The following is a 21252-nucleotide window of genomic DNA, read 5'->3' as shown; positions in this document are numbered from 1 at the left end:
TGGAATCTCCATCCTCAGAAGTTTTTAAGGCCCAGCTTGACAAAGCCCTGACTGGGATGATTGAGTTGGGGTTGATCCTGCTTTGACCAGGGGGTTGGACGAGATGACCTCCTGAGATCTCTTCCAACCCTAATCTCCTATGATTGTGGATTATAGCTGAGTTTTAAGGTTCAGATGAGCTTTCTGTTTAAAGTTCGACTGTTCTAAAATCTGTATGGTTAGTCAAATTGCCTTGAAATTATGGTCAGTGGTCCAAATTTGAGGGCATTCCACTACGGGATTCCTAAGATACAGCTCTCAGGGGGTATTAAAAGCTGCTTTTTTCACACACACACACACCCTTTAAAAGTTGACACATTCTGGCAACATTTTTTTACTCCCAGATAGAGACCCAACCAGGGCTCAGATCATAGAATCATAGAAATGCTGGCCTAAATGGGACCTCAAGAACTCATTAAGTCCAGCTCCCTGCAATGAGGCAGGAACAAGTAAACCTAAACCATCCCTGATGTTTGTTCAGCCGGTTCTTTTAAAAACTTGCAGTGATGGGGATTCCTGCCTTGGAAGCCTATTCCAGAGCTTAACTACCTTTATAGTTAGAAAATTTCCCCCTAATATCTAGCTTCCACCTTCCTCTGCAGATTAAGCCCATTACTTCTTGCCCTATGTTCAGTGGACATGGAGAACAATTGATCATAATCCCCTTTATAACAGCCTTTGACATAGTTGAAGACTTATCAGTCCCTGTCATGGGATACTCTACTCACTGCAGGAGTGTCTCCTGGGGATTCGCTCTGCCAGGCCAATGCCCCTTCCTGCAGTTGCACTCCATCACTCTCACAGTCTCATTCTCTCAGGACTCACTTGCTCCCACTTTGTGGCTTGGCCCTCCAGCCAGGTCACAGTAGTCATCTCCTTCCAGGGTATCAAAGGATCTCAGGACCCACTGTCCCAGGCAGTTTTTTCTCTTACTGCCCCTTAATGGCACCGCTGCCCAATGGCTGGTAGGGGAACCCAGGCCTGCCCTCTACCCTGGGTTCTAGCCCAGGGACCCTACAACAAGCAGTCAAGTTCTGCACACTCCTGGACCGCACTGCTGTATCCCTGAGCTGCTTTTCTACCTCACCATCTGTCACACTGAGAGTGACTGCAGTTTCTCTCCCTACCACTCCGCTCAGCTCCTTGGCTTTATACAGGCCCCCCTCCTGTTTGTGTCCTGCTGAACCTTGTGTCTAATTAGACCTTGATCCCTGGCTTCTCCTCCAGGTGCAGCCTAGGCAGTTAATTGACCTGGTCACCTTAACCCCTTCAGGCTTTGTGTGCGGTGGACACCTCATCACAGTTTCCCCTCAGTCTTCTTTTCTCAAGATTAAACATGGCCAGTTTTTTTAACCTTTCCTTATAAGTCAGGTTTTCTAAACCTTTTATCATTTTTGTTGCTCTCCTTTGGACCTTCACCAATTTGTCCATATCTTTCCTAAAATGTGGCACCCAGAACTGGACACAGTACTCCAGCTGAGGCCTCACCAGTGCCAAGTAGAGTGGGACAATTACCTCTTGTGTTTTATGTACAATACTCCTATTCATAGACCCCAGAATGATAGTAACCTTTTTTGCAACTGCATCATATCGTTCACTCATTCAGTTTGTGATCCGCAATCACCCCCAGATCAGCAGTACTACCCCCCGAGCCAGTTATTCCCCATTTTGTACTTGTGCTTTTGATTTTTCCTTCATAAGTGTAGTGCTTTGCATTTGTCTTAATTGAATTTCATTTTGTTGAATTCAGACCAATTCTCCAATTTGTCACGGTTATTTTGAGTACTAATACTGTCCCCCAGAGTGCTTGCAACCCCTTCCAGCTTGGTGCCATCTGCTAATTTTATAAGCATCCTCTCCACTCCGTTATCCAAGTAATTAATTAAAATATTGACTAGTACTGGACCCAGAACTGTCATAGAATCATTGCATACCAGGGTTGGAAGGGACCTCAGGAGGTCATCTAGTCCAACCCCCCTGCTCAAAGCAGGACCAATCCCCAATTTTTGCCCCAGATCCCTAAGTGGCCCCCTCCAAGGATTGAACTCATAACCCTAGGTTTAGCAGGCCAATGCTCAAACCACTGAGCTATCCCTCCCTCGCAGGACTCTACTGGATATGCCCTCCCAGTTTGACAGCAAACCATTGGTAACTACTCTTTGAGTATGGCCTTTAAATCAATGGCACACCCACATTATGGTAATTTTATCTAGACCACATTTCCCTAGTTTGCTTATGAAAATGTCATGTGGGACTGTGTCAAAAGCCTTACTAAAATCAAGAGATATTTCATCTACTGTTTCCCCCCATTCACAAGACCGGTAACCATGTCAAATAAGGAAATTAGGGTTTTGGTATGATTTGTTCTTGACAAATCCATGTTGACTATTCTTTATAATCCTATTTATACTCTAGGTGCTTAAAATTGATTGTTTCATAATTTATTCCAGTATCTTTCCGATTATCAAAATTAGACTAACCAGCCTATAATTCCCAAGTCCTCTTTCTGACCCTTTTTAAAGATAGGTGCTATGTTTGCCCTTCTCCAGTCCCCTGACTTCACCCATACCCCATAAGTTCTCAGAGATTGCGTGTGTTTGTTCCTTAAGAACCTTAGGATGAACTTCAAGTCTTGTTGACTTGAACAAATCTAATTTATTTAAATAGTCTTTAACCTGTTCTTCCCCTATTTCTAGCTTGCATTCCTCCCCCCCGCCCTGTTGTTAATATTAATTGTGTTGCATATCTGGTCACCATTAACCTTTTTAGAGAAGACTGACAGTTATTAACTCCCTTTCCCTTTTAAATAGAGGGCCTACACTTTCCTTTGTCTTTGTCTTGCTCCCACCAACTCTCTGTGGCAGTTAAGATCACCGCACCAAGGTCTCAGATGCTTGAGGGTTAAGACATTGCACCCACCAGCCCTTTGGACGAAATCAAATGAAAATATTATTTGAAAAAGAGAGAGTTACTTCTCCAGTTAGGCATGCTAGATCTTATGCCCCTATTTGTATAACTAATGGATTACACTGAGCATGCACAGAGAGAGAGGCTAACTGTCTGGAAAATGAACTCTCTGGCACAGGCCCTGGGTGGCTCTGAAGTTGTGTTATAGTACTTAACTTGGACCACTTTCCCCAGACACTATGAGTTTAAATCCACTAGGGCAGAAATTTGCAGCAGTAAACACAGATACACCTGCCTCCCATCTGTCTTTATCAAAGGGGGATTTTTATTTTGGGGCAAAGTACTGAGTGTACAGTAGAGTATTCAGAAGGCACTGGAACTATTGTTTTGAAAAGAAAATAAACACAAGCAAAAGCTTACTGGGAGGGGAGGATGATCAGGATGGAGGAATAGGGAGAGAGGGGTTGGGATCAGGTGGAATGGGAGGGAGGAGAGGAGTAGGACACTAGGCGGGGGACATGGAATGAGTGACAGAGACTGGGGGAGAATAAGGATAGGGGTGTCTGTCAGCCCCACATATTCTACCTGTGTGTGTCCCATGAACTGGGCCCCCAGTCTACAGTGGTGTGACCCCCTCTTCCCTGCTCCCCCTCATATGAGCCAGGTACTGGATGGGGCTTGCCTATCTGGGGGGAGGTCTGAATCTCATTCTCTCTCTCTCTCTGCCCCCTATGTGAGCTGGAATCTGAGGGTCTCTACCCCCTGGGGGTGTCTGAGCCCTGATTCCTGCCCCCTGTGTGTGTGTGCAAGGCTCTTGGAGGCTCCTGCCCATCAATGACAGTCTCACTCCCCTCCCTGTTCCCCCATGTAAGCCATGTTCTGGAGGGGGCTTGCATTTCTGGGGGTGTCTGACCTCCCACTCCTCAACCCTTTCATATGATCTGGGAGCTGAGATTCAGTGGCAGATTAACCACTGGGTCAATGGGACCTCTGCCCTGGGGCCTTAGGCAAATGGGGGCCCCCTGGAAAAATGGGCACCCCCATGCCCAGACCCGTTCTGCCCACAGACCCGGTGCTCCTGCCAAGGAGTGGGGTGTGACATTGCACTCCATACGATTTTATGAAAATATGCTAAGTGTGAATATAATGTAACTGGAATATGCTTCACACAAAAGGTCTCTTGTAAGGTATCATTACAAAGCTTATAATCTACTGTGTTCATCCTATTTGTATGAATGTATCATTCTTGTATCTGAAACTAGGAATATAAAATATAATTCTGAGATCCTATTGTAGTTATGCAAAGTGTGGGCCATGAATGGTGGTTTAGAATCTTGATGGCTCCTATCAACTAGGACAATTGACTATAGATGGCTCTGTTTACTTGCAAGCCTTCCTGTGAGTCAGGCCAGGAAGAATGAAGGCTTGGGGTCTCACAGGACATGTGACCATGTCACCGTGTACTGGAATCCATCTTAAACCTGGTGCTTTTCCACTGAGAAGGCGGGGTGGGGACCCAAAGAGACAAAGATTCCTGCCTTGTACCAAAGGTACATAGGGGGGTGGAACAGAATAAATGGGGCTGAAGTCATGAGAAATCCCTTCGCTACCACGTGAGCTAGAACAAGGACTGTACCAGGAGAAAGGATTGGGCCCAGACTAGAAAGGAGTCTAGTCTATGAAAGAAGCTTATTGGAACATCTCTGAGGGTGAGATTTCACCTGTATTCAGTTTCCTATTGTATTAGGCTTAGACTTGCATGATTTATTTTATTTTGCTTGGTAACTTACTTTGTTCTGTCTGTTATTCCTTGGAACCACTTAAATCCTACTTTTTATATTTAATAAAATCACTTTTTGCTTACTACTAAACCCAGAGTTAGTGACTAATACCTGGGGGAACAAACAGCTGTGCATCTCTCTCTCTCAGTGTTATAGAGGGCAGAAAATTTATGAGTTTACCCTGGATAAGCTTTATAGAGAGTAAAATGGATTTATTTGGGATTTGGACCCCATTGGGAACTGGGTGTCTGGATGCTAGAGACAAGAGCACTTTCTAAGCTGTTTTCTGTTAAATCTGCAGCTTTTGGGGGACATGGTTCAGACCTGGGTCTGTGTTTGTAGCAGGCTAGCGTGTCTGGCTCAACAGGGCAGGGTACTGAAGTCCCAAGCTGCCAGGGAAAACAGGCTCAGAGGTAGTCTCAGCACATCAGGTGGCAGTCTCTGTGACCCAACCCATCACATGGGGTCAGTGTGCGGGCGCTTGCCCACCCAGCGCTTCTGCAAGGGAGTGGAGTCAGGGCGCAGGGGCTTGCCATGCTCTGCCCACCCAGTGCTCCTGCCAGGGTGCGGGAGAAACCCCCACGCCCTGATCCCACTCCTCGGCAGGAGCAAGGGGGAGCTGGCGGGGGGGACTGCAGATGGAAGGGGTGGGGCGGGGCCCCCACTTGCTCTGGCCCAGGGCCCCGCAAACCCCTCATCTATTTCTGCTGGGAGTCACTGCCTCCTGGGGTTCTCTGAGTGCTGTTCCCTGCCCGGTGTGAGTGTGCCAGGATCTGGGGGCCACTGCTCATCTATGGGGGTCTACCCATCTCTCTATCCCCTCCTGTGAGTAAAGATCTGGGGAAGACCTAACCCTTTGGATGGGGGACTGGGAACAGTCATGGTTGAAGTATGCACCAAGAGCACACTACTGACACTGGGGTGGGGACACATCAGAAACTCTCCGTCACTGGACACAGGGGAAGGGAACACCCACCGATATGAGCAGAGCAGTTCACACATCATAGGGTTTAAGGCCAGAAGGGACCCCCAGATCATCTCGTATGACCTCCTGTGTATCACAGACCACTCACCCATACCTGCCCATGATGCAAAATGAAACCAAAATTAGACCAAGGTATTACAGCCCACAGGAGACTAGACTATTATATGCCACAGGCAGAGAATAGGAGGAACCAAGGTGACCAGTGCCCAAGGCTCCCACAAAGGCAGGTAAATGATTAAGTAAGATGTACCTGGATAATCCCAGCAAGTGACCTGTACCATATGCTGATCAGTTAGACCCTGAGCATGTGAGCAAGAACTAGCCAGCCAAGCACCTGAGAGAGAGAGAGAGAGAGAATGCTCCATGCAACCTCCAAGCTCTGGCTCTCTCTGTCAGATGGCCCATCTCCGCCTGGGGCCATTCTTTAGAGGACAGAGAGAAAAAACAAAAACAAAAACCAGAATACCTGGGGGCTGGGGAAGAGCTGGTATTTCAGGCTTTATTCATCTCCAGCAGGTATTTTCTTTCAATTGGGAACACCTCATTGTGATGAATGGGCCATTTAATACCTCCCTGGGCCTGATGGATGTGTAGAGCTCCTCCTCTCTATTCTCACTCTAACTTCTACAATATTAGAGCAGAGCACAATTGAGAAACCCTTCCTGTTAAAAGGACAACTCTTCTTAATGCTCTAAAAGCTGTAAGAACTACACATTTCTAAATGACCACAACTCCTACCAACAAACATTTTTCTTTCTGTTTAAAAAAACTAGGAAAACTAAATGGCAAAAAACATTTTTAGCAGTGTAATATCCTGCTGCCAGAGTCTTACCCCACTGCAGCCAGCTGCCAGAGCCTTTCCCCAGTACCTCCCCCTCACAAGAGCCTTTCACTAACATGTGTAGATACTTACCGCAGTATGGACACAGCCTCTTTTCACTGTGGCATGTAGCTATACATATCCTACATGTCACTGCCAGAAGTGTACAGTGTAGATGTCACCTAAATTTACATAGTACGACAGTAAGGTACAGTGAATGGCCTTAGACCAAGGCTACAGACCTATGTCTGTACAGACCTATGTCAGTGAAAAATCCACACCTCTGAGCGACATACTTGTACCAACCTTAACCCCTCGTGTAGACAGTGCTATGTCGATGGGAGAGCTTCTCCTGTCAACATAGGTACCACCTCTCCGAGAGGTGGATTAACTACGCCATAGGGAGAGCTCTCTCATCAGCATAGGAGCATCTTCACTTAAGCACTAAAGCGGCGCAGCTGCACCGATGCACCATTTTAAGTGTAAGACCTGGCCTAAGAGACAAGGGCCCTGAGTCAGCAAAGCTGGTGTTTAGCTTGAAACATGCGAATAGTCTCAAACTCAGGGGATTAAAATGTGCTTGAAGTTAAATACATGTATAAGTCTTTGCAAGACTGGGATGTAGATCAGACTGTGTCATTGAGTTTCCTGTGTAAAATGCCATGTATATTTATGGTGCTGCCTCTATGGTGTTTATAATAATAAACAACAGTTCAGGTGTGAGAAAAGATCATGAAAAGACCAAGAAAACAGCTTACGGGGAGAAATGAGCTATAAGAAGGGGTATGACCGAGAGATGGTACCTGTCCTATCATTCTTACTGACTTTTCCGAATGCAGGGGGCAGCATGAAAGAGGGCAGGAAGCAGAAGGAGGGAAAAGGAGATGAAGAGAGAGTTCAGTTGATAGCACAGAACACAATGAGTGAAGGAGAAATAGGTGGAAATAAGAGCAGAAATGAGGTAGCAGCAAGCTACATGTCTTTGAAAGTAGGCACAAGTAGATTGAACTTAATGTCATGAAGCCAGTGAAGGGAGTTTAAATGGGGTGATGTGACCAAAACAGCATTTTGGGGAGATTTTAAGGGGAGAGGTGAGATGCAAGAAACCAGAGAAGGGGAGGTTACAGTGATTAACTCGGAAGACAACAAAGGGTTGGACAAGGAATTTAGCAGCAGGATCAGAAAGGGAGGGATTGGTTTTGGTGATATTATAGAAGAGTGGCAGGACTTCAGGACAGCCTACATATGGGAGAGAAAAATGAACTGAAGAGAATTCCAAGGTTGCAACCCAAGGAGATAGGGGGGCAGTGATGGAGAAATAAAGTGGAGGTTACTAGGAATGATGAGTATGGATCAAAGTTCATACTGAGTCAGATTTATGCTTGGTGTAACGCCATTTCTTTCAAATGATACTAGGGAAGAATGTGCCCCACTGGATAAAATCAGTAAATGAGATCAAAGCCTGACCCCCATTTTCTACTGTGTGTGTAGTAATATTCAGCGTGCAGTTGATCTGGTCTGCCGAGAGAGACATTTTATTATTAAAGGCCCTCTATGCAATGCAGTGTGCTCTGCTCTCGCTCTCTCACAAGCAAAAGGAAAAGATGATTGTGACCTTTTGAGATTTCAAACTTTTCAGGAAACCAAATGCAAAAAGGCTTGAAGGCCTGATTCATAAACAAAAAGAAATCTGCCATCTGTCTTTTATGTCTTTGTTCTATGTATCTTTTCTTTTCAGGCTTCCTTTATCCTTATACAGTACCCTTTGAAATACATCTTCAGTCTGACTTTCCTTTTAAAGAAAGTGTCATGATGTGCAGATCCATTTTACTCTATTTCTGTTCACATCTGGTATTATGCTTTTTTCCTCTTTACATTTTCTGTCTTTTTCAGTTTTTTCTTGTTTCTTTATCCCCCCCCCCGCCATCAGTCCCTTTTTCTCGTCTCATCTAATTTCTCAAATTTCCCCTTTGATAAGGAGACATACAACAAAGTCCTTCACATTTCTATTAGTTCAGATTCTAATACACAAAAATCTACATAAATGCACTCCCTGATCCCAGATAACACCGGCATTATTAATTCAATTTCAACAAAACATAAGGGAGAGGGAAATTTGGTCAGTGGTGCTCTCTATTTTTATCATTGCATTTTTAAACTGTGCCAAGGCGTGCCTAGAACAAAGGAGAGATGGAATGTGTATAAATCTGCAATAAATAAATTACAGTTTATCTGGCCTCAAAAGTGTTGTCACCTTTCTTGAAACAATGAACAGCAAAAGAAATGTTCCACATGTCTGACCCTACAAACGGACCATTTCAAACTCCCTGCTCAGCTTTCTTGAATCTGAAAATCAACTTAGTTCATGGTTGGTTGGTTTTCAGTGGTTTTAAGAATTAGACTTACCCTGCAATGAAGGATGGCTCTCTATGGTATATATTCAATCACTTTTTGCCATGTAGTTTTAAATGTCTCCCTGGATGGGGTTTGCAACACTTCCCTTCGAAGATTTGGGGGGAGAAGCTCTATGGGAGATCTGCCCCCCCAAATTCTTCCATGGGGGGGGAACATTTGTCTTCTCTACAAGAAATGTAGTCAAATAACTTAATATAAGCAATAAGTTGTGTATTGTGACAAGGTAAATGGATACATCTAATCAAATAAAGTTTAGATGAGATGAGTAGGAATCTTCCAGTGAAATATGAGCTGTATCAGTTTCCATTCATATAGGTTTGACAAATTTTGCGGGGGCTTTGATTTATGGAAGTTTGCAAACACTGAGCCAGATTTTTCCCTCATTTTCAATAGTTCAATCCTACTGTGGTCAATGGGGTTGCACAGGGGCAAATGAGGTCAGGATTTGCCCCACTGAGTTTCACCTTTAATCAACAGATGCCAACCTAAAAGTTTCAGAGTAACAGCCGTGTTAGTCTGTATTCGCAAAAAGAAAAGGAGTACTTGAGGCACCTTAGAGACTAACCAATTTATTTGAGCATAAGCTTTCGTGAGCTACAGCTCACTTCATCGGATGCATACTGTGGAAAGTACAGAAGCTCTTTTTATACACACAAACCATGAAAAAATGGGTGTTTACCACTACAAAAGGTTTTCTTTCCCCCCACACCCCACTCTCCTGCTGGTAATAGCTTATCTAAAGTGATCACTCTCCTTACAATGTGTATGATAATCAAGGTGGGCCATTTCCAGCACAAATCCAGGGTTTAACAAGAATGTCTGGGGGGGGGGGGGGGGGGGTAGGAAAAAACAAGGGAAAATAGGTTACCTTGCATAATGACTTAGCCACTCCCAGTCTCTATTCAAGCCTAAGTTAATTGTATCCAATTTGCAAATGAATTCCAATTCAACAGTCTCTCGCTGCACATCCACCAATGTGATATGTGCCAGCAATGTCCCTCTGCCATGTGCATTGGTCAAACTGGACAGTCTCTACGTAAAAGAATAAATGGACACAAATCAGATGTCAAGAATTATAACATTCATAAATCAGTCGGAGAACACTTCAATCTCTCTGGTCACGCGTTTACAGACATGAAAGTTGCGATATTACAACAAAAAAACTTCAAAACCAGACTCCAGCGAGAGACTGTTGAATTGGAATTCATTTGCAAATTGGATACAATTAACTTAGGCTTGAATAGAGACTGGGAGTGGCTAAGTCATTATGCAAGGTAACCTATTCCCCCTTGTTTTTTCCTCCCCCCCCCCCCCCCACGTTCTTGTTAAACCCTGGATTTGTGCTGGAAATGGCCCACCTTGATTATCATACACATTGTAAGGAGAGTGATCACTTTAGATAAGCTATTACCAGCAGGAGAGTGGGGTGTGGGGGGAAAGAAAACCTTTTGTAGTGGTAAACACCCATTTTTTCATGGTTTGTGTGTATAAAAAGATTTTCTGTGCTTTCCACAGTATGCATCTGATGAAGTGAGCTGTAGCTCATGAAAGCTTATGCTCAAATAAATTGGTTAGTCTCTAAGGTGCCACAAGTACTCCTTTTCTTTTTGCCAACCTAAAAGTGTAACTCAGAAGAAAAAGTAAGGCAAATGTCTGCGTTATGTAAGGGCTATGCAAAATCACTGAGTCTTAGAGAGGTTAATTCTGGGACAAATTCATCCCTGGTGTGAGACCGTTGATGTTGCTCAGTCTGTTGCCCACTCATTTTCTCCCCTAAATTAAATACGTCACTTTTGGAGTCTAAAACTGTTTTGACTGCTCTGACTCATGCATGAAATAGATTCAAAGTCTAGATATTTAGTGTGTTCTTTACAATGGGTCCATCTGTAGAGTCTTGTGTTTATTACATTGCAACTAATTACAGATGAGCATGTCCCATTAAGGTATCTGACCTGGAAGTCAACCTTTGGACAAGCCTTTCTTCTTGACATTTGAATGGGTATTGTGACTACAGCTCCTGAGAGATACCGTAGGGGTCTATATTAAAAAAAGCTATGGGATATTTATTATTCTTTCTTATCTAACATGCAACAGACATCAGCATTTGAAGCGGTTGTTTGAATTTAATTAACTCAAAGACCTGTTTATAAAAGAACTGTAACTTCCAATAGACCCAATTCAGGGAGCAACTTCTTCATGACTATTAGAGATAAAACTCTGGTGTTCCAGCAGGTTGTTATCTGAATAGTAAAAATGATTTATGCATATGTATGATTGAATAAATGAAAATTGGGAACACTAAATTTCAAAACAAAACCTCAAAGCAACAATATGATATGGCTTTTATTGCTTGTTTTGGAAACATAATGTAGAAGATATGCTTAAAAATATGTGAAATGCATCTATTGAGATTACACTTCAACCTTATCCCCTGAAGCTCTGCTGAAAATATTGGCCAAAGCTTTGCTTGCAAGACGGGTTGGGTTGGGTTGGCGAGGCGAGGCGAGGCAAGAGGAGGGGAGGGGAGCGGAGAGGGAAATCACTCAGTTTCAAACACTATATTTTCAGAAAGTGTGTGTTCTAATGTAATGCCAGTTCTAGTCTAACTATATCAGAAAGGTTAGCTGTTTCAGGTATGTCCATTCACTTTGGCTCCCTCGCATTTTAGGGTTGTCCAACAATCTTATCAAGTGGATGACAATACTGATGAACAAGTTGGTTTGGAAAAAGTCAAGGAACTCCAAACCTTTACCCATTTCTAAAATTAAATTTCAACCAACCTCTCCTAGGACTATGAAATATTTGGATACTTTCTGGTCTCCAACTAGGGTCAGAACCAGAAGTGCCAAACCTTGAGAGACAGAGCTCATGGTATGTCCAGTCCTGGTCATAAGTATAAACGCTGAAGATCTTGTAAGAAAACCTGTGATCAGAAGATTTCCAATTCCAGTTTCCTAAACTAAACATCCAAATTTTTTACTGGTTATCTGAGTCAATCCTAGCTTTCAAATGTTTTGAAGTTTGCTCAGAACTATTTGGATTTATGGATTTAGCCCCCTTTTTGGTTAGTAACAATTAATGAACCAGTCCTGGTTTCTGCAAATATAGGCCTCAGTCCAGCAACAAAGCCTGTGTGGGCAGTCTCTTGCACACACCTACACAGATGTCATTGCAGGATAAAGGCCTTATTCATTAGTCTTAAGTATGGATGGACTGTGCTCTTTAACTATTTGTGTTGTGTGACTGGTCATGCAAGGCACATGGTATTTTTTCTGCTCCCTGACTGGATGACTGAACTTTTTCAAACTGGAGAATAACAAACTTCTGATATACACTTTTGGATGAATAATCATTTATGCTAAATCTGTGACTATTTCAACATTCGTAAGCATTTTCACAGATAACTGGCAGTTGTCCATATACCCACAAATGGAAGATAATATGATCCTACAAAACAGCAAACTGAACTGAACTTTATTATTTACAAAAATATTACTGAATCAGTGTTTACTTACCCTTGATTCTGTGACAATGTAATGACTGCCATAAAATGATATGTAAAGTGCCATAAAATGCCTTTTAAATGGCATTTCAGCACAATGGGCTGCTGGGTACATAAGGCAGATATTACAGGTACAATTGAAAAATACAGTTCCGGGGAACGAGGAGCTCAAATAATCTGATGTCCTCTAGGCAAACAAAGATAATCCGCAGTACAGAAAGTACAAGATTTCCTGAACTGAAGGAACTGCAGAGCCTACAGAAAGCCATCCAGTTGTCTCCACTGGTTTTTTGTTTGTTTGTTTGTTTGTTTTTTAAGATAAAGACTATGACAGAAATACAAAGGAAGTATTATTTTAAGTATCTTTCCCAATCACAACTCAGCACTTTGGAAGATAATAACTAGTATATCAAAGAGTTGATTTTCATAACTAAAAGCCTTGAAATATCATTTACACGCAAGATGTGGCTAGTGAAGAGAAAAATTGTTCCTCCACACAATGCGTTTTACAGGAACAAATTTCAGACGAGGAACTCTGATATGTGCATTTAAGGATTGAACTTCTGGTTTAAAATGTCATCACTCTGCCATCCTGTGGCAACTTGAAGTACTACAAGTATAATTTTGATTGGTTTAGTAATTTAGCGTTGTTACTGGAAATGGTACATATTGAAAGAAAAATGCATTTTATATTTATATATCAATATGCTATAATACAGAATGAGAATTTTTATTATAGCTTTTCATCACAAAAAAACCCAAATGAACAAAAAACCCTAAAAAGAGACTATTTTTATTTCTTCTATTTCAGAGCTGATGCCCTAAATAGTTGTTGTATAGTCAGTCCTAGTAACATTAACTCCTTCCCTGGAGAAAGTCCTGCCCTTCTAGGGGTATCTCTGCACACTCCAATCTTATTCAAGTCCAGCTTGTACAAATGATTAGAAAAACAAATGTTCATATTTCTTGTAATGAATGCACCAAACCATTTGTAATAATTAGAGACAGGCCAGTTTCTGGCCAAGCTGCATGGGGTGCAAGATGGGGGAGGGAAAAAGATTCCTTTAGGCCACCTTTATGTTCCCTCCCTACTATTCCTGGGACTGACGAGCTGCTGACCCACTTCAGTCTGTGGCTGTGTCTAAGCACCAAACTAGGAATATGATTCCCTCACATACACATACCTGTGCTAGGTCTCACTGAGCTGGCATGAGGATAAACAGTTGTGTAGCCACAGTAGCCCGGGGACTGGTAGCAGAGGTGTGGCTTAGCCGCCCCGAGCATGTACCCACCGGTTTCAGGTGGGTTTGTATTCAGCATGGCTCAGCTCTGCCTCCGCTGCTGCTAGCTGTACTGCCATATCTACACTACTGTTTATACCCGAGCTAGTGTGACTGTGTGTACACAAGCTGGGAATCACACCCCTAGCTCATAGTTTATATGTTGCCTAAAGTAGCACAGCCATCCCTCCTCCACCTCAGTTTCTATTCTAGCCAATAGTCTTGAATAGTGACCAGAGACTCTGTGCCATTTATATGGGGGTTGGGACCACTGTATTCATGAGTGAGCATACCAGGGCCTCTCCTCTGATCCATTCCTATTGTGGCCTTCTGCACCAGCCAATGTGGCACCAGCCAGAGACCCTTCCTGCTGCATCTAGGTATGGTGCATAGTCCTCAAGCACAGGGCTGTGTCAGCCCTCCATAACAAAGGTAAATTTCACTGTAATAAATCTAGATTAGGAGAAAGACAATTTGCTAATGACTGGCCAAGGTCAGCATGTTTTCCCTCACCATTAGTTCTTAGAAAGCTAATTAAATTATCATGAACATTTAAACCTGACAATCAAAGTAAGTTGGCTAAGTGTGTGATTGTACACCAGGATTTGGAACCTCCAGAATCTAATAGTGCCAAAGGCCAATATGAGCACATGCTATGTGCAACCTGAGGCATTGTTCAAAGAAGGTAGCGGGAAGGTGGCATGGGCACTGTCAAGGTTTCTCCCCCACTCTGAACTCTAGGGTACAGATGTGGGGACCTGCATGAAAAACCTCCTAAGCTTATCTTTACCAGCTTAGGTCAAAACTTCCCCAAGGTACAAAATATTACACCCTTTGTCCTTGGATTGGCCGCTACCACCACCAAACTAATACTGGTTACTGGGGAAGAGCTGTTTGGATGTGTCTTTCCACCCAAAATACTTCCCAAAACCTTGCACCCCACTTCCTGGACAAGGTTTGGTAAAAAGCCTCACCAATTTGCCTAGGTGACTACAGACCCAGACCCTTGGATCTTAAGAACAATGAACTATCCTCCCAACACTTGCACCCCCCCTTTCTGGGAAATGTTGGATAAAAAGCCTCACCAATTTGCATAGGTGACCACAGACCCAAACCCTTGGATCTGAGAACAATGAAAAAGCATTCAGTTTTCTTACAAGAAGACTTTTAATAAAAATAGTAGTAAATAGAAATAAAGAAATCCCCCCTGTAAAATCAGGATGGTAGATACCTTATAGGGTAATTAGATTCAAAAACATAGAGAACCCCTCTAGGCAAAACCTTAAGTTACAAAAAAGATACACAGACAGAAATAGTTATTCTATTCAGCACAGTTCTTTTCTCAGCCATTTAAAGAAATCATAATCTAACACGTACCTAGCTAGATTACTTACTAAAAGTTCTAAGACTCCATTCCTGGTCTATCCCCGACAAAGACAGAATATAGACAGACACACAGACCTTTATTTCTCTCCCTCCTCCCAGCTTTTGAAAGTATCTTGTCTCCTCATTGGTCATTTTGGTCAGGTGCCAGCGAGGTTACCTTTAGCTTCTTAACCCTTTACAGGTGAGAGGAGCTTTTCCCTGGCCAGGAGGGATTTCAAAGGGGTTTACCCTTCCCTTTATATTTATGACAGGCACCCCCCCTTTTTTTAACCTCCCTTTCAGTCATTTAATAGTCTTAGATGGAATCATGATGGAGGAGAGTGAAGAGGTTGTAAAAGGAGGTGAATAGCTTGTACATTTCTGCAACTGCCAGCGAGCAGGGTAAATGTGTGTCCCGCAATTTTCACACTGAGTCAGCCAGCCCCACTTCCTCCTATCAGCTGGGCCCAGCGCACCCTGCTTTGGCATACCTCCCTAGTCATGTCTCCAACACATTCACTGCATTCCTCCCTCCAACCTGGCCCTCTCCTCACTACTGTGCCCACCCTCCTCCCTCTGCCCGCAATCGGCAAGCAGGGAATGCATCTCCCTGTTATACAAACATTTCTATGTTATTACTTCCCCCACTACTATAACCTGACTTACATGCAGTTCCTGGAGCAAAGGACAAGTAGATTACAAGTAGGTGTTCCTGGTTGTGTTTCGAAATGGTTGAAGGCTAGAGTTTGTGGCAGAGTGGTGAGAGAAATCACAGACTGGGTTTCTGTTCTAAAATACTGACAGTTTTATGTTTGAGTCAAAGATCCTCTGACCTCTATCCATTTTCTGATCAGACATTAACTCTCTACTTTCCTGTTTAATGTTCTTCTAACATTTACTAATAGCATTCATATTGTCACTGTAGCAATTACTGAGACTCAGCCAAATCAGAGAAAACTTTCACAACTCCTGGACACAAATCCCTGATGTGGTCCAAATTGGCTCTCATACCTTGTATGACGTGTACACGAGGAATAAGGCCCAGTGAATCACCACAATGTGTACAAACCCCCAGGGCTAAAACCCGGGTCAGCAGAGCCTGGGATGGCTAGTAGTGTCACCAGGAGGCCAGCAGAGGCACAGCCAGAGAGCACTCTGAAGAGTAGGAGCTTCAGGAAGTACCAAACAAGAAACCCAGTGTGACAGTACCCTGTGGCCCTCTCATTGGCCAAGCTACCTACTTAACCCCAGGGGTTGCCCCAGGAAGTTGTCTGGGCAACCACGCAGACTTTGGCCAGCTGTAACGCCAGACCCCCTGCTTGATCTCCTAGTCTCCAGTCTCCAACTCCAGCCTGACTCTGACCCTGATTCCTGCCTCTTGATTCTAACTTGGAGGGCCATTCCCGCCCACTTTTTAACATGGGCATAGTAGCCTCGGGCAGGTACGGAGTGGTGGTGGCAGGAGCTGCACTTCACGGCAAGGGAGCTGATAAGGTGATCAGCTCCCCTGCTGTGAATCACAGCCCCTGCTAGCAGTGCCAGCCTCTTCCTGGTGCGGGGCTGAGGTGGATCTTAGAACCCGCCCCTTGCCATGAGGCCCTGCCCCGGGGCCACAGTTCCAACACTGGTGCCCTCCCCCCCACACACACACACACTTCTGCTCAGGTTCCAGTGCTCCTGACCCTGACTCATGCTTATGGAATCTGGTTCTTGCAATTCCTCCAGCTCCTGCCCAGAGACTACCATCCCCTGGCGGGCAGACCTCAGCCCAGCCGTGACCTGTGCCCCCATCCATTACACAATGTCCAGTAGATCACAAACTCCTAAATCACTGGTTACATTCTGCAGTGTAATTAAAGCATGATGCCAACACAGGTCACCTCTCTCCACCCACATCAGGCTGGAGTCACTAAGCCCCATGTCATGGTGTACCCATGTTCTCTCACAAACTTCTGCAACCTCATGATCTGGGAATCGCCCAGAATCCACATGCTGGCAATCCTGGCAATGCAATATTTCTTTTCCCCTGTACTGTCAGTTCCAAATCTTCATGCTACGTGTCTTTGGAAACACCACATCAATCTGTGCCTAGATCAGGAAATAGCAACTTGACCTCCCCCTCCCCAAGGGGCTAGTAAAATACAGAATTTGTCAGCCAACTAATCAAGGCTTACCTATTACCAGGGCTCATATCCTGCCCCCTCTGCAGCTGCAACCCTTCTGTCCCCCCATCCTTTTCTCCCTGTCCTCACCCCCCTACATACATACACAATCCTCTCTCTCCTACTCCTTCCCACCCAATATAACAAACATTTTGGTGAGACCAGCTGCTGACTATTCTGCTGTGTTCACAGTAAACCTCCACAGAAAATAAAAACCTGTTACATTATAACAGACACAATTTGTAGCAAGCAACATGAGTCAATCTTTCTTGCAGAGGCATACAAAGGTTCACGCTAGAAACATCAGTGGAAGGGTAGTTCCAGGAAAGCATAAAGTGCCTACATAGAAAACCGCTCCTGGTTTTTTCTTTATTGGTGCATGCACAGTGTAATCATTCCAGCCTGCACATTTATGCAAAAGAAATGAACGTGATCTCAAATACAATTCTCAGTTTGGGATTTTAGTGGGTACCTTGGGTAAAACTCAACAGGTCGAAACCATTTTGAGCCATATCACCTTACTAGTTAGGTGTTTAGCTATGTGCAAAAAAAAAAAAAAAAAGTTTTAAAAAGTTGTCTATTCTTTTCTGGGCATCGATCTCCATAACTCCTAGATCAAATGACCCCAAATTTGGGTCTCTAACTTTACCCTGAACCTTCCTGGGGCACACCAATTGTCAAAGGTACTCAACTCAGACTATATGCCACACCACTAAAACAGACAGTCCCTGCCCCAAAGAGCTCCCAGACTAAGTGAATTGGTGGATGTGCTCAGGGTTTGTGCATGGTCTGGGGTGCACTGGAAAAAGTGTGGGATTAAAGGGGGGTTGGAGGGCACTGGCAGAAATGGGGTTGCCATGCCTCCCTAATCTGAGCCCCAAAACTCTTTTGCCTCCCCTACCATCCATCCCCAATTATGCCCTTCCACATAACTCTCCTCCCTTCACTGCAGTCCCAAAGCCATCTCCCCTTAGTCCCTCACTCCTTCACCCCCTAAATCTTCTCCCCTCCCAGGAAGGATTCACATGTCTAAATCCCACCCCATCCCCAAAGTCTTTGATACTATTCTCCCCAAAATAAAATTGCCACCCAGAAACTGTAGCAACCTCCAGCCACTCGGTGCAAAACTCCTTTTATTTTAGGTGGGGGCTTGTGATTAATTTGTATTTAGTTATGTTAATTGAATGATGAGTTCATCGCCATCAAGTTCACCAAGGTCTGGGATTCATCCAGTCATTATTACAGTTTAACACTATAAGGCAGAAGGAAACTATCTGGGGGGGGAGGGGGGCCCTGTAACTCAGGAAATGACCACACATCTGGGTCACTAATACTATCCCATATCCCAGTGAGGCACACCAAATTTCAAAGCAAGCCAAATGACCATTTAGATTGTAAAACACTCACAAGAGTCAAGCTATAAAGTGTCAGGAATGGAAAACCTCTAGCGAGTTTTTTCTGTATTGGTGCATGCATACTGTAAAATATGTACATGTTCTTAAATACCTTTCTTCGATGAAGTGAGCTGTAGCTCACAAAAGCTTATGCTCAAATAAATTGGTTAGTCTCTAAGGTGCCACAAGTCCTCCTTTTCTTTTTGCGAATACAGACTAACACGGCTGCTACTCTGAAGCCGCTCTCAGTGTGGGCTCCCCAAAGATTTATATGTGCCATGTCCTACCTTAGGTAAAACTCAACAGGTTGAGACCATTTTGACCCATAGCTCAGCAATAATTTGATCTGTAGCTCTGCGCAAAAAATACACCGAGAAACTTTTTGAAAAATTGCTATTACCTCCACAACCTCTCACTCAAATTACCTTAAATGTGGGTTACTAGCACTACCCTGCACCCTCCTGAGGCACACTAAATTTCAAAGGAATCTGAGTAAGCATGTCCATTGTAGAGGAATTAGAAAGGTCAACCTTTAAACAGAAGTCATGATGAAACCTTAACTATAGTGGCTCTGCTGGACTACCAAAATAAATGAATTGTCTACTTCAATCTCATGGCTGATATGTAGCATTCACTGAAAAATGGTCGAAATGCTCTATAGGAACCTGCTATGCCTATATCCAAACTGACAGAAGTTATACCCATTACTTGTTTCTCATACATGACCTCACCCTGTGAGCACTATGCACAAAAGAAAGGGTGTGTGGCCTACTGAACAGAGCAGGGGACCAGAAATTGTAGGGTATGGACTCCTGGGTTTTTTCTGCTGCTGATTTTATCTTCATTTTGTTGCCATTTTATCATTGCAGACATTTGGGTCTGATCGAGGATGTGGATTCCATCCGCTGGACAGCTGTCTGCATAAAGATTTCTGTGCAACAACTTCTATCAATTTATTGTCCTACTGGGATATATTACAGTTGCCAAAGCAGTTCCATTTTAACATTTAATCTTCTACTGTATTTCCTTTTGTGATCAGAAATAAGATTAAAGGTTGCCTCTGAAGATGGTGCTGTCAGAGGCAATCAATGTTTCTTTCTCTGACAAACAGCGATGGATTTCAATGTTTCTGTTCTGGTAATAAGGGTCCAACTCTGCAAACTGTTCCTCACATGAGTAGTTCAAGTTGCTTCTCACGTGACTAAAGATTTTTGGAATCAGCTCCATACTTCCATTCTAGTGAAATTTCACATGCTGCCGCTATTATTTGATTATTCTTGTCACTGAACAATAATTAGTGTAATTAGCCTTTCTCTGGAACATTTCCAAAGCTTTGTGCAGGGTTTTTAGCTATATGACTTCTCTCAGGGTACATCTATAATGCAAAAAAAGACCTGTGGCACAGTCAGTGTAGACATTCTGCCATGCAAAGCCCAGGCTCTGCAACCCCATGAGGTAGGTGGGTCTCAGAGCCCAGGCTCCAGCCTGAGCCTGAACATCTACACTGATATTTTTAGCCCTGCAGCCCAAGCCCTGAGAGTCTGAATCGACTGACCTGGGCTCTGAGACTCGGTGCCATAGGTTTTTTATTGCCTAACAGTGAATGAGAATCACATAACTAAGATAGGTTTCAGAGTAGCAGCCGTGTTAGTCTGTATCCGCAAAAAGAACAGGAGTCCTTGTGGCACCTTAGAGACTAACCAATTTATTTGAGCATAAGTTTTCGTGGGCTACAGCCCACTTCATCGGATTCGATGAAGTGGGCAGTAGCCCACAAAAGCTTATGCTCATATAAATTTGTTAGTCTCTAAGGTGCCACAAGGACTCCTGTTCTTTTTACATAACTAAGATGTGGCCCTTTGGAAGCGTACCCTACTGACTATTTCACTTTCCATATGTTTTACTACAAGCAAATCTGAAAATAATTTCAAATGTGAAATAAAACATCTTGAGTAACAGTGGCCTGTGCTATGCATTCCAGATTTCTCGGTCTCTGGGAACTGGAAATATTCATACTCCAGCAGGATTGTCAGACTGTCGGCCAATGGACAATTTGTTGCCTTGCTATTTTATTAATTATTGTACTTAAAAATAAGGAAAAGCACAAAGTAAAATGACCCCTTTGCTGGGTGCTGATGGCAGCAATGAGGGCGGGGTTGAAAACGTCTAGCGCACCTTTTCTAAATTAAAAGAAACTCTGTCTCAAGCCCTTGCCTTCTCCCTCGACCCCTATTCTTCCTTCTAGCTGTGGGGAATTAAAATAAAACTTCCATGGTCACCCTGGCAGGCAGGTTTTCCCCTCTTACAAGCACTCTGAGCCCATTGGAAACATGGAATACATAGAATATTTTTATTTGGGGGAAACAGTCAAAAGAAACACAAAAGCCAGTATATATATATTTGCATATAAGAAACTGAGCAACCCAAATCAATACATGAGGAGTATGGCCAGGTCCCAGCCCCAAGTAATAAAGGTCCAGCTTGTGTCGGTCCAGAACTCTAGGTCACCACAAACCCCACCCACTGACAACCCACTCATGGGTCAGGTTAGTCAAGGACATCTAAGAGTGGCTCTCCGCTGCCGGTCTGCTCCAGTCCCAAG

At 43.7% G+C, this 21252-nt stretch overlaps 1 long non-coding RNA gene across 1 annotated transcript in view; it reads left to right on the top strand.

Moving 5' to 3' along the window:
• Positions 1-20288, top strand: part of LOC142070747 (uncharacterized) — a 31868-nt gene extending 11580 nt beyond the window's left edge. The window contains exon 3 of the long non-coding RNA XR_012666695.1: positions 19520-20288. This is a non-coding gene — a long non-coding RNA (uncharacterized LOC142070747). The remainder of the gene's footprint in view (positions 1-19519) is intronic.
• Positions 20289-21252: the final 964 nt, after the last annotated feature.

This window comes from Caretta caretta, chromosome 2, assembly GCF_965140235.1.
Source record: "Caretta caretta isolate rCarCar2 chromosome 2, rCarCar1.hap1, whole genome shotgun sequence".
NCBI classification, from domain to species: Eukaryota; Metazoa; Chordata; order Testudines; family Cheloniidae; genus Caretta; species Caretta caretta.
This window is presented reverse-complemented; position numbering and strand designations above follow the sequence as displayed.